Source organism: Leuresthes tenuis, unplaced genomic scaffold (assembly GCF_036924035.1).
Source record: "Leuresthes tenuis unplaced genomic scaffold, fLeuTen1.0.hap1 SCAF_4, whole genome shotgun sequence".
NCBI classification, from domain to species: Eukaryota; Metazoa; Chordata; class Actinopteri; order Atheriniformes; family Atherinopsidae; genus Leuresthes; species Leuresthes tenuis.
The window spans coordinates 25666996-25677506 of record NW_027325358.1 but is presented as its reverse complement, the minus strand read 5'-3'; positions in this window follow the sequence as shown (position 1 = coordinate 25677506).

Sequence of the window (10511 nt, the reverse complement as noted above, 5' to 3'; positions counted from 1 at the left end):
CACCACCATGCTGCAGGAACAACACCACAATAAGTTGTACAGGAAGTACAATATCTTTACACAACTGCAACAAAGAGAACTTGAAGCTGACATCACATCTAGGTTTGTTTAGATGCCGTATTGGCCGAACAACACTGTTGTTTCAATGCTATGTTATACAGAGGATGGACAGTATTGTTAATTATGTTCATCAACTCATGCAGCTTCTTTGCAAAATCAGCACCAAGGGATCCAAAGCAGTCCCCAGCACAGAGCCAGCTTTCTTTATCAGTTTGATGAGTTTCTTTGAGTCTGGCTCCCCAACAGTGGCCGAAAAGCAGACATTGCATTCTCCACCACAGACTTTGAAGGACCTAAGCTTGCTTAAGAAGAACAGTCTTTTCTGTCCCTTCTTTTAAACAGTCTCAGTGTTGCATTTCCAGTCTAATCTTATTAGACTAGCTTATTCCTTTTTTTTTTTCTTTGTGTGCAAGATGAGGCGATTGTTCCCACACCGTGCAACAAGGTGGCCAACCAGATTGCTGTACTCAGACACACAACCCTTCGGTCTCACAGGATGTCTGTTTATAATTGTCACGTCTGTTAGTTTTGTTATGTGTTTAGTTCCTGGTTTAAGTCATTAGTTTTGCCGTAGTTTCCTTATGTCACGTCTGTTAGTTTTGTTATGTGTTCAGTTCTTGGTTTAGTCATTCATTTTGCCATGTTTTCCTTTGGTTTCTTGTGCGCTGCCATTAAGTTTGCTCACTTCACCTGTGCTTTCCCCCCTCAGCTGCACTCCATCACTAATCACCTCCCTTCAGTATTTAGTTTCCAGGTTCCACTCTGCCAGATCCTCACCATCATTCATGTGTTTCAGTTTTGTCATTGGTGTTCTCAGTAATGTAATGTAATGTAATATAAATTACCAGGTCAAACTTTTTCATAGTCCATAGTTAAATTTTTGTAATCCGGCTCAGCCACTTCTTTTTTTATTTTCTTTGGAATAAATCCAGTTTTCATTTAAATATCTGCGTCCAGGTCCAACTTTCATCACACCATGCCTCGCACTGAACCCCAGCTTTCCTGACAATAATCCAGGCATTTGTGGAGACACTCACCTGTATTTTCTGCAACATCTTATATAGCTGTACAGGCAGAGCTGTATTAATAGCACTAAGGAAATCGAAGAACATGACCTCACCATGCTGTCTGCTTCGTCCAGATGATTGTGGGCTCGCTGAAGCAGGTAGATGATAGCATCTTCAAGCATCTTCAGTGAGTCTTGAAAGGTGTTCACTTACTTACTGGGGTGAGCCAACAACAGTCTCTCGGACTTTTGTGATGTAGGATATTAGGATAACTGCTCTGTAGTCACTGAGGGCAGATGGAGGATTTCTGCACTATTTAAAGGCATAAATACCATATATACAACTAATGCAACTGCATTAGGATAATCACAGATATGTGTAGTAATAGATGTGTAGAACTACATAGCAACACTCTGACAACAGAAGGCAAGATAGAAACTGACAAAAATTGGAGTACTAAAACAAAACCAGGTTTTGGAAGAGAACTACAAAGGATTGAAAATAGAATGCCAGCTGACTCTGAAGTATGTAATATATGTTTGCACAGCAAAAAGTCATAGGAGAGCTGAGCACCTGTTATGAAGGTTGAACTTTTGTTTTGGCCTTGGCGCAGACAGCTGCACTTTGCACTAACTGTTCTCACCTCTGTCATGAACTGTCACTAAGTATGATTTTTATCTACGGTCATGCTCCCACACTGATGTAGGCCTATTTTTTTTTTTTTTTAATTATTTTAACATTCTTTAAAAAAAGTTTGCTGTTGCTGGATATAATGTTTCTATGTAACGCTGTAACCTTGAGAACACTGAGTGAAAACACTACTGCTGGCCCTGGTAAATGATTTGTTTGGCTTGTTTCAGTGAGTTATTTTTATTTAAAAACCTTTTTAACACTTGTTTTTTGAATGTTAAAATTGTGCGCTGACTTTTTCACATCTTTGTACCGTCCTTTGAACTAAATCAAAACATTATAGATGATGACTAAATCTCACACTGTCTGGTTACATCTGCTTCTGTTCTTCTGTTTGTGTGTTGTGAACTAAGGTTTCACCACTCTTCTTGTTTTTTTGTAACTGGACTCAGCAGCCTTTGGCAAGAACAGATACCAACTGAGCCAAAACCAATCCTGCTAAAATTACAAGGAAATGTCAGGAAACTTATTATCTTCTTACTATCTCTCACTCACTTCTGCTTCTTGACATATTTTCATAGTTTCTGTGTCACGACGTCCATGACTCATACTGTGTCTTTCTATTTGTCAGAGAACCATAGCTGCTTGACTGCTGATGCTTGATGCAAGTCTTTTGCTAATAGAATAATTAGAGATAAAGAGAAAGTGGGTGAGAAAGATGAAGGAGAGGAAAGAGATATGATCCTAGCAGAGGAAACTAAATAAAACCTAATTATGTGGAAAGGAATGCACCCCTCCTACAGCCTGCTTTTTTCTGCCTCCCTCACTCCTCTGAGATATTGACAGAGCCTTAGCCAGTGGTCTCTTTCTATTTGTTTATGTGCAATTTGTTTGAGGCTTGGTCTGCTTCCATTTTTCAAAGAAGCCTTTTCCAATTCTCTTCATGTCTACCTGTCTCATGCATATGGCAATACATAGTTATGGATTAGGCATCTAGTTTTAACTTCATATTTCCACTATAGCCCCTTTCACACATGCGCTGCTTTCCATTAATCTGGTGGCAAATTAACATGTCCGTGTCCTGTGTGAATTATCCCCTTGGTGCTTTTCCATAACATTCTGATATGGAAATCTGACTCAGTTGGACCTAGTAACAAAAATTAACCGCTTTAAACACAAGTGTGAACTGCTGCTGTCACATTAACAGACAGTTATATACAGTAATAGTGTGTTTTTTAACACATGATCAGCTGCTATGGGGAATCTGACAAGTTGAGATATTTTGATGAATAAATAGCAGCATTTTTCAAGCTTGAATCCTCCATGGTTTTATCTAAAAATAATTTGCAACATCAAGTTGTTTTTTGTTTCAAAACTCAGCATCTGAGTGAAATGAATCACAGAAAAATGTCTGAAATTCAGTTGAAGGTCTGCTCAGTAGTATAATCAAACTCTGTATAACACTGACCTTCAGTAAGCTTATACATATATAATATTGTCTTATAAATGCATCATACAATATTTACCCATGATCATGATCATTTTTGTTGATTTAATTTTTGCAAATTGTGCTGAATTGACTCTTTGTTTGCAAAAGACTCACCAACATTTTATCCAAAATTATGCAAGAAAATATAGCAAGGTTTTCACTACCTTTAAAGTACTTTGATGCAAAGGCTAATGAAAAGTTTATGCTGATCTCATTAACAGGGGCCCATGCCAAAACTGATATTATACTTCCTGTTACAGTACTTGGTATATTGGCATATTCATTAAGCCTAGCTGTATCCTGTAAAAGTCTGTAAAACTACCAGGTGAAAAATGTGGTAGGTGTTGGCAGTGATCCTCAACTCTTTGTCATCATGGCCCTGAACCAACTTAATCAACTGACCATAGTTATTCCTGTAACTTCGTTTCTTAATGTAGGTGCAAAGCACTCTCTGCATTGTGATGCTACCTCTTCACAAAATGAACCCATAGTAACTCCAGTACATTCAGAAACTACCTTGTAAAAACGGTGGTACGATGATTGGTACAAGACTATGAACCTGATCCTTCAATCCACTGGGCATAAATCTGATTCTCTGAGCTATTGCTGGATCTGCAGTGGTGCTATAATTAATCAGTTTCTTCTTTATCTCATTATTCCTCTGCAATTCAAGAAGATAACCCAAGTTCTGTGAATTTTGAGTTGGCTTTTGTATGCCTTAAATATGCAATGCACTCACTGCATCATGACAAGCACATTTAGACAAGCACTTAAAATCCTGCAGAGAAAAATCAATTCATTTCTACAATTCAGTACAACATAGTTCTCAGTTATTTGATATGTTTCACGCAGCTATAATCAAAAAATCGCAACATGCTTCCATTCAAATCTCAAAATTAGATTTACTCCGAACTCTCACTAAAATTATTTGCAAGGTTAATTAGATTAACACTGGCAGTAGCTCGATATGTGTGATATTTAAAAATTCAAGATATTTTCATTTTTACAATATTAGAAAGAATCCCTTCTATTCTTTCCTGTTTTGTTTATATAGCAATGCATTCTGGGTAGTGATTTCGGCAGTTCCTTCTCACCTGATGGCAGCTGGGAAAGGCTCCAGGCCCCCCATGACCCTGGATGGGATTAAGTGGGTATGAAAAGTGGATGGATGGGTGAACGGATGGAAATGAGGCCAAAAGCACCAAAAAAAAAATATTACACACAATGGACACCTATAACAAGATCACAGGGGTGGGAAGGTAAGAATAATGGTAAGTCAATGATGTCTATATCTCCTTAAAGTCAACCAGAAAAATATCACAATTCAGCTCTTTCTGTCATCAGATATTCAAGGTAAGCACATTTTCTTTTCTTTCTTTTTAAAAGAATTCTTTAAGGTTTCACAATTTACATGCTTTAGCACCTTGAAGCTGGAAGACACGTTAAGAAGGTCAAATGACCCAAACCTCTCACAAATCTATTTTAATTCCAAAAACAGAGTGGAGGTGCAGACTATCTTAATCTCATTATTATCCCAATGAAACCTAAAAGTTACTGCTTACACCAGCTCTAACAAAGACAAAATAATGTTGATCATGCAGGGAAACAGAGAGGACAACATTGTTCAATTTGTTTTTTTGCGCCAGTGTGTAAAGGTGTGTAGCATTAAATCAAAGGGGGAAGGTAGTAAAGACAAGATAATAACTATAGAGATATGTAATACACGCTTCATAGATGAAGGAACACGGGGCTAAAAACATAGAGGAGAGGATGCTGTGTAAACTGCACAGCATCTTGGACAACAACACTCACCCTCTCCACCAGGTGCTTACCTCCCACAGAAGCACCTTCGGCAACAGACTCATTCCACCCCTTTGTAGGACTGAACGCCAGAGGAAGTCCTTTCTGCCTGTGGCCATCAGACTCTTAAATTCATCTACCTCAGTTCGAGAGAGGATTAGTGGAAACACTGCGTCCTGAGGCCAAATACCAATGTCACTTTACCCTGTGTCACTTACCCAATGACACTTCTCCTAATCACTTGCTTGTACATACTGTTTTCTTTATTGAGGCTGCTGTTTGCTATTTGCACACCGCACATATTGTACTCAGTTACTTATGTTATTTTACGTTAGCTTTACTTTATCTTATTTGTCTATTTTATTTTTATTTTATTTAATTTTATTTAGTACTTTCCCCCTTGTTCCATAACTGCTGCACAGCAATTTCCCTTGGGATAAATAAAGCCTCTTGAATCTTGAATACAGTATATATACATGGCTTCACACACACACACACACACACACACACACACACACACACTTCAGTGCATCCATAGATTGTTATAGTATTAAAAAAAAACAAAAAAAACAATCCCAACAAATGTACACATTGCCGAATTCAGCTGAAACGGCTCTGTGGGGATTCTCAACCAGCTGCTGGGATTTGCAATGCAGCAAGACGGATGATCGAAAGGTAGAGGGAGGGGTAGAGAGTATAGATGGATAGCACATGGGAGGCAGGAGCTATATAAAACAAGGAAGGAAAACGAGGGCAGCTGAAGCATGCAAGAACTAAACAAAGCAGTGGTACTCTTTACTCTTTAGGGGGTAGACCAGATGGGTGATGACTCTGTTAGTGCACACCACTTTGAACAAATGAGAAAAGAGTTTAAATACAATGATCAATAGTTTAATGATGGAATCTGTTTTTTACCTTGACTGGCCACAGCTAGTGAATAGCAAATCAGTCTCGGGCACATCCTATTCTGTAGCACAGATATACAGACACGAGCAGAAGGTTTGTCAAGGACAGAATGGCCATTGGGAATACCCAAGAATAGAATTCTTGGTGGGCTGCTGGACTATTGTGCCAATAAACCAAGCAGTATTGATAAGGAAAGGTCCATACTGTGTGGTTACTGGCTCAAATAGGAGTGTGTGATTGAGGGAGGATTTTAACAAGAATAGCTATGGCCTCCTCATTGCCAATTAACTTTAATGCACAGTGTTTCACCCGAGCTTCTTTCTTTTGCTGCTGTGAATCAGTCAGCAACAGGAACATGAATACTTGAACGTGCTTGGATAAACAACTTAAAAAGTAAAGGTGGTGCCAAAAAGTTAGAGGACAGAAAATGAGAATGATGAAATAAAAATGAATGTGCTGAAGGCAGATGCATCAAAATGCCTTAAACTTACAAACTTTTATTTTGGTGCTACTGTGACTTTAATTGACTGTAGTGAGGAAGCTGGCAGCAGTAGTCTACCCATGACAGACTCGAGGTAAGGGCAACAGGCAGTGAGCACTACCCCAGATTTAGACCTGTTATAGCCCCCAGACATAAGCCACCTTTCTCTTTCTCAACAAAGAGAAATGAGTGTGTTGCTAGTTTTCTTTCTACATTGATGAACGAAATGTCAAAACCTTTTCAGGTTATATTTTTTGTGTCCTTCAAGGAGGGGGACTGGGAGCCATTGAGGAGTGTACAGAGACTATTGGAAAAAGAAGATAAGACAGAGCAAGGAGGTGCTGTTTAAAGAGTGGGCTGATCAGGAACTTTTTGCCCCTGTTAGCCCCCCAGGTACTTTACATCCTGGACACAGATCGTAACATCATAAACACCTCTCTCCGAATGTGGTAGGGTGGAAAATAACTTGCTATCATATCTTCATGAAAAGTAGCCATGCTGTGACGTGAGCTGGACAAGTAACACTGTGTAGCCAGCTGTGAAACAAGTGTGCAGGGGCCATTTATAAAGTGAATGACCAAAAGGAAATACCTCCGTTAATCTTCAATCTGTATATAAAAATGAGGGATATACTCAATCTTAGGTGGACTTAGTTTGTTCTCTGTCCAGTTACTGTAAATGTAATAAGTTAACAAAATAAGTTGGTTTGCTGTCATTTATAGTTCTTATACAGAAAAAAAAAGAATCAGAGTAAGCCAAAATCTGAATAGGGATGTCAGAAGTCACTGTACACACATTCATTTTCACACTGTATTTTTTTTTTTTTACCAGCCAGAGCTCTTTGATAGCTTAGCCCCATCATCTCCAGTCTACTGATTTACTCTCAAAGTCCTCTAAAGGTCACTGATCATTTCCATATCCCCAGTCTGACTTATTGCATGGGCTGATAAGACTGGATTTTCACTATCGTACAGTTTTTGTTACAATTTGAAATTCTGCAACATCCAAGCACTAACTGAAGTGACAATGCTGGCAGTGAAACTGGCAAGATTAGGGGTCAGATAGAGTGTGAGTGAGCATGTGTGACTGGAAAGTGAAGAATCCCAATCTAATGACAAAGGAGATGCCTGAAGAGAAATGACAGAATAGAGAGACTCATCTATTCAGTATGAGATGAGTTTTCTTTCACTACATTTCTACAGAATATAGTTTACGTCAAGGGTTGCTGTCAGTGTGAAATTGTGTAAAATTGTATGTAAGGTGAAAGATTACACATATCAAATCACAGGCAGGGCTTCTTGCCAGGAAATCTATGAAATTGTATGAATAAACAGTGGTAGATGATCATTTTGCTCAAACATTCTTACAGTCAATCAATGCAATAACACCGCTGTGTAAACTATAAACATAAATGATGTTAATAAATCACCACATAAATGATGCTAAATGAGTTGCATAGTGTTGAATTGGTCTATGCAACATCTCTTATTCCTGTAGATCTACAGAGAACAACAGGTTTTGCATTCAAAATAAAGACACTTTGCTTCATGACAAGGGTTGATTTGTTTTCATAGATTTGTGGCAAAACACTAGTATCCGATAACCCTGAAATATTTTGACAGAATCCTGCAGCGCAAATGTATAAATATTGGACCCCTTCCTGCAGCATGACACATCAATTTATTGGCAACTATTTGTCTGTAATCTGAGTGAAACCAGGCCACTGGGTTAGTTCTGCCTGTGGGGAAAACTCCCACGGTTGTGGAGGTATTGATTTCTTCTCACATGGTGACAATTCATCCTTTGGAAGGGCACGATGACAGGGTTATGAATGACAGACAATGAACAATTGATTTCAGCGAAACAAAGTTTACATTTACACTTATGTAAAGAAAAACTTTATAGTGAACAAATGTTTAAACCCTGTAGCCTAGAGAATACGTCCACTTCGTTTAACTTTTCTTTGCTTATGTACATGTCACAGTCACTTGGTTAGGTTTAAGGGAGACAGCATGATTTGGATTCAGAGAATGGATTTTGTGAAATAGTCACAAATTGGCTGTTGCATGTGACTTAAGAGGCAAAATAATCTGTATTTGAAGGTTTTGAGGAAGGTTGGTGGCACTGTACACAGCCGCTGAGCTTAAGTAACAAATTCGAGTTCTGTCCTGACCACGAATGTTGTCCAGTAACTTAACTTTGAAATGCCATTTTTGCAGGCAGTTGCTGTTTCCTGTTGCACTTTCCTCACTGTTTTACACATGACAAACTGTTTGACAAACCTGACCTTAACCCGTTAACCTCTTTTATGATGAGACTGACACAAGATATGGCTGAAAGGTAACAGAATGTAACATAACTACACAGGCTCCCCCTCACAGTATGCTGATAGACCAGTCAAATGTTTTACAGATGACAGGTGATGATCAATACCAGCCTTACTATCCATCTGTGACAGCAGTTGACAGAACAATCAATGAGGGTGAGACAAAGAGTAAGGATAAAGAGAAGTCTCTATCTAAACTGTTTAAACTGAGAAAGGAAACAGAGAGAACATGCCCTCCATATCACCAATTTATTTGATTATTTTATTTGTAGCTCAGAGCTGAAGAGGAAGAGTTTCAGAACTTCAGTCAGATGCTCAGGGTTTATTGGAGAGTTTCGCTTAAAAGGTCAGGGCGCAAACTGAATGGAGCAATGCAGCGAAACAATGATGCTAATTAGCCTGACAGACAGGAGGGAAAAACACTGAGCCACGAAAGGAGTTATTGAGCAAGGTCGTGGAATATAAATGCACCCAGCAACTCAGTGAACAAGCATCGCGCACTCACACAAAAACAATCAATGAATTGTTTGAGGGCAACGTGTGGGAGCAGTGGACCAATTGTTTTTCCAAAGCCTCAAATCTTCACACAACACAAATAGACACAATATACCAACATCAGATTTATAGCTGGTTGCACAAAAGAAGACTAAAAAAGCTTTTTACATAGACGTGTACTTTACAGTCGTTGCAAAATACAAAATGGATCCGGATTGACATTAACACTCAAAAACTTCTAAATTGGGCTATGCTCGACCTCTGGTACAAATCCAACCAACAGTAAGACAAATAAACTGAACATACCCCAAAAGCACCTTTGCAAAGAAAGCACAATGTTTAGTGTACAGCAGCTGTGGAACCAGCGCAAAGATGATCTGCCGAGCTCACAGTATGTCATCAGGATGAAACGATTCAACACCTGATACACAGCAGCAAGTGTTATATTTGATTTAAAGGCACTTGTAGTTTAATTTCACTTCCACAAAAGCACTGCAGTGATGATGGGTTTAAAGACACCTGGGTGCTAACACAGGAAGCTGAAAATCATAATAATTTACACTCTTCTCATCTTCCACTCAAAGTTCCTAATTTATGAGGACAAACAATTCAAACCAGCTGTGAGGTCACTTTGCCTTATTCATCCTGTTATGACACCCCTGTGAACAGACTTTTGGTGAAACTCTTGCAGAGCAAGCAGCTTCCTTCATGGCTACGTTGTGACTCTGAGGTGGAGGCAAAGTGTGAAATTGCTACATCAGAGTGTTGTTCCTGTAAATCTCTTTATCTTCTTACAAGTGGAAAAACAGAAGTTGGTGCCAATGCAACATTAAACTACTTTCATCATATGTAATCGTATAACTTAATTAGGAAAACCATAATAACAGCATCTGTGGGCTGGAAAAAACAAGCCTGTGATGATAAGTTTAAGATTTTTCTTCGATTTATGGAGCTGTAATATTTTCTTAGTGCTCATTATGTTGAAAAAAATATCATGCTTAATTCAAAACTTATTAGAACTTTTTGTAATTTGCGGCCAGTTCAGGGATTCTGTTCCTAATGTAAAAACTCCCACACGAGTGTATGTGAGTATCTGTGTTGTTGTGTATGAAAGGGGGAAACAGAGAGAAGGAGGCACTGATCCAGAACTGAGTTCTTGTGACAGCTTTTCCATTCAGCCCACACAAAAGAGAGAAAGAAAGACAGGAAGAGAGAAAGAGAATTCAAAGCGATATGACTGGAAAAAAAACGCGTTGAACATTTGAAGGCAGAGAGAAAAATAAAGGAGTAAATATGGATCAAAAGAACAAGATACTG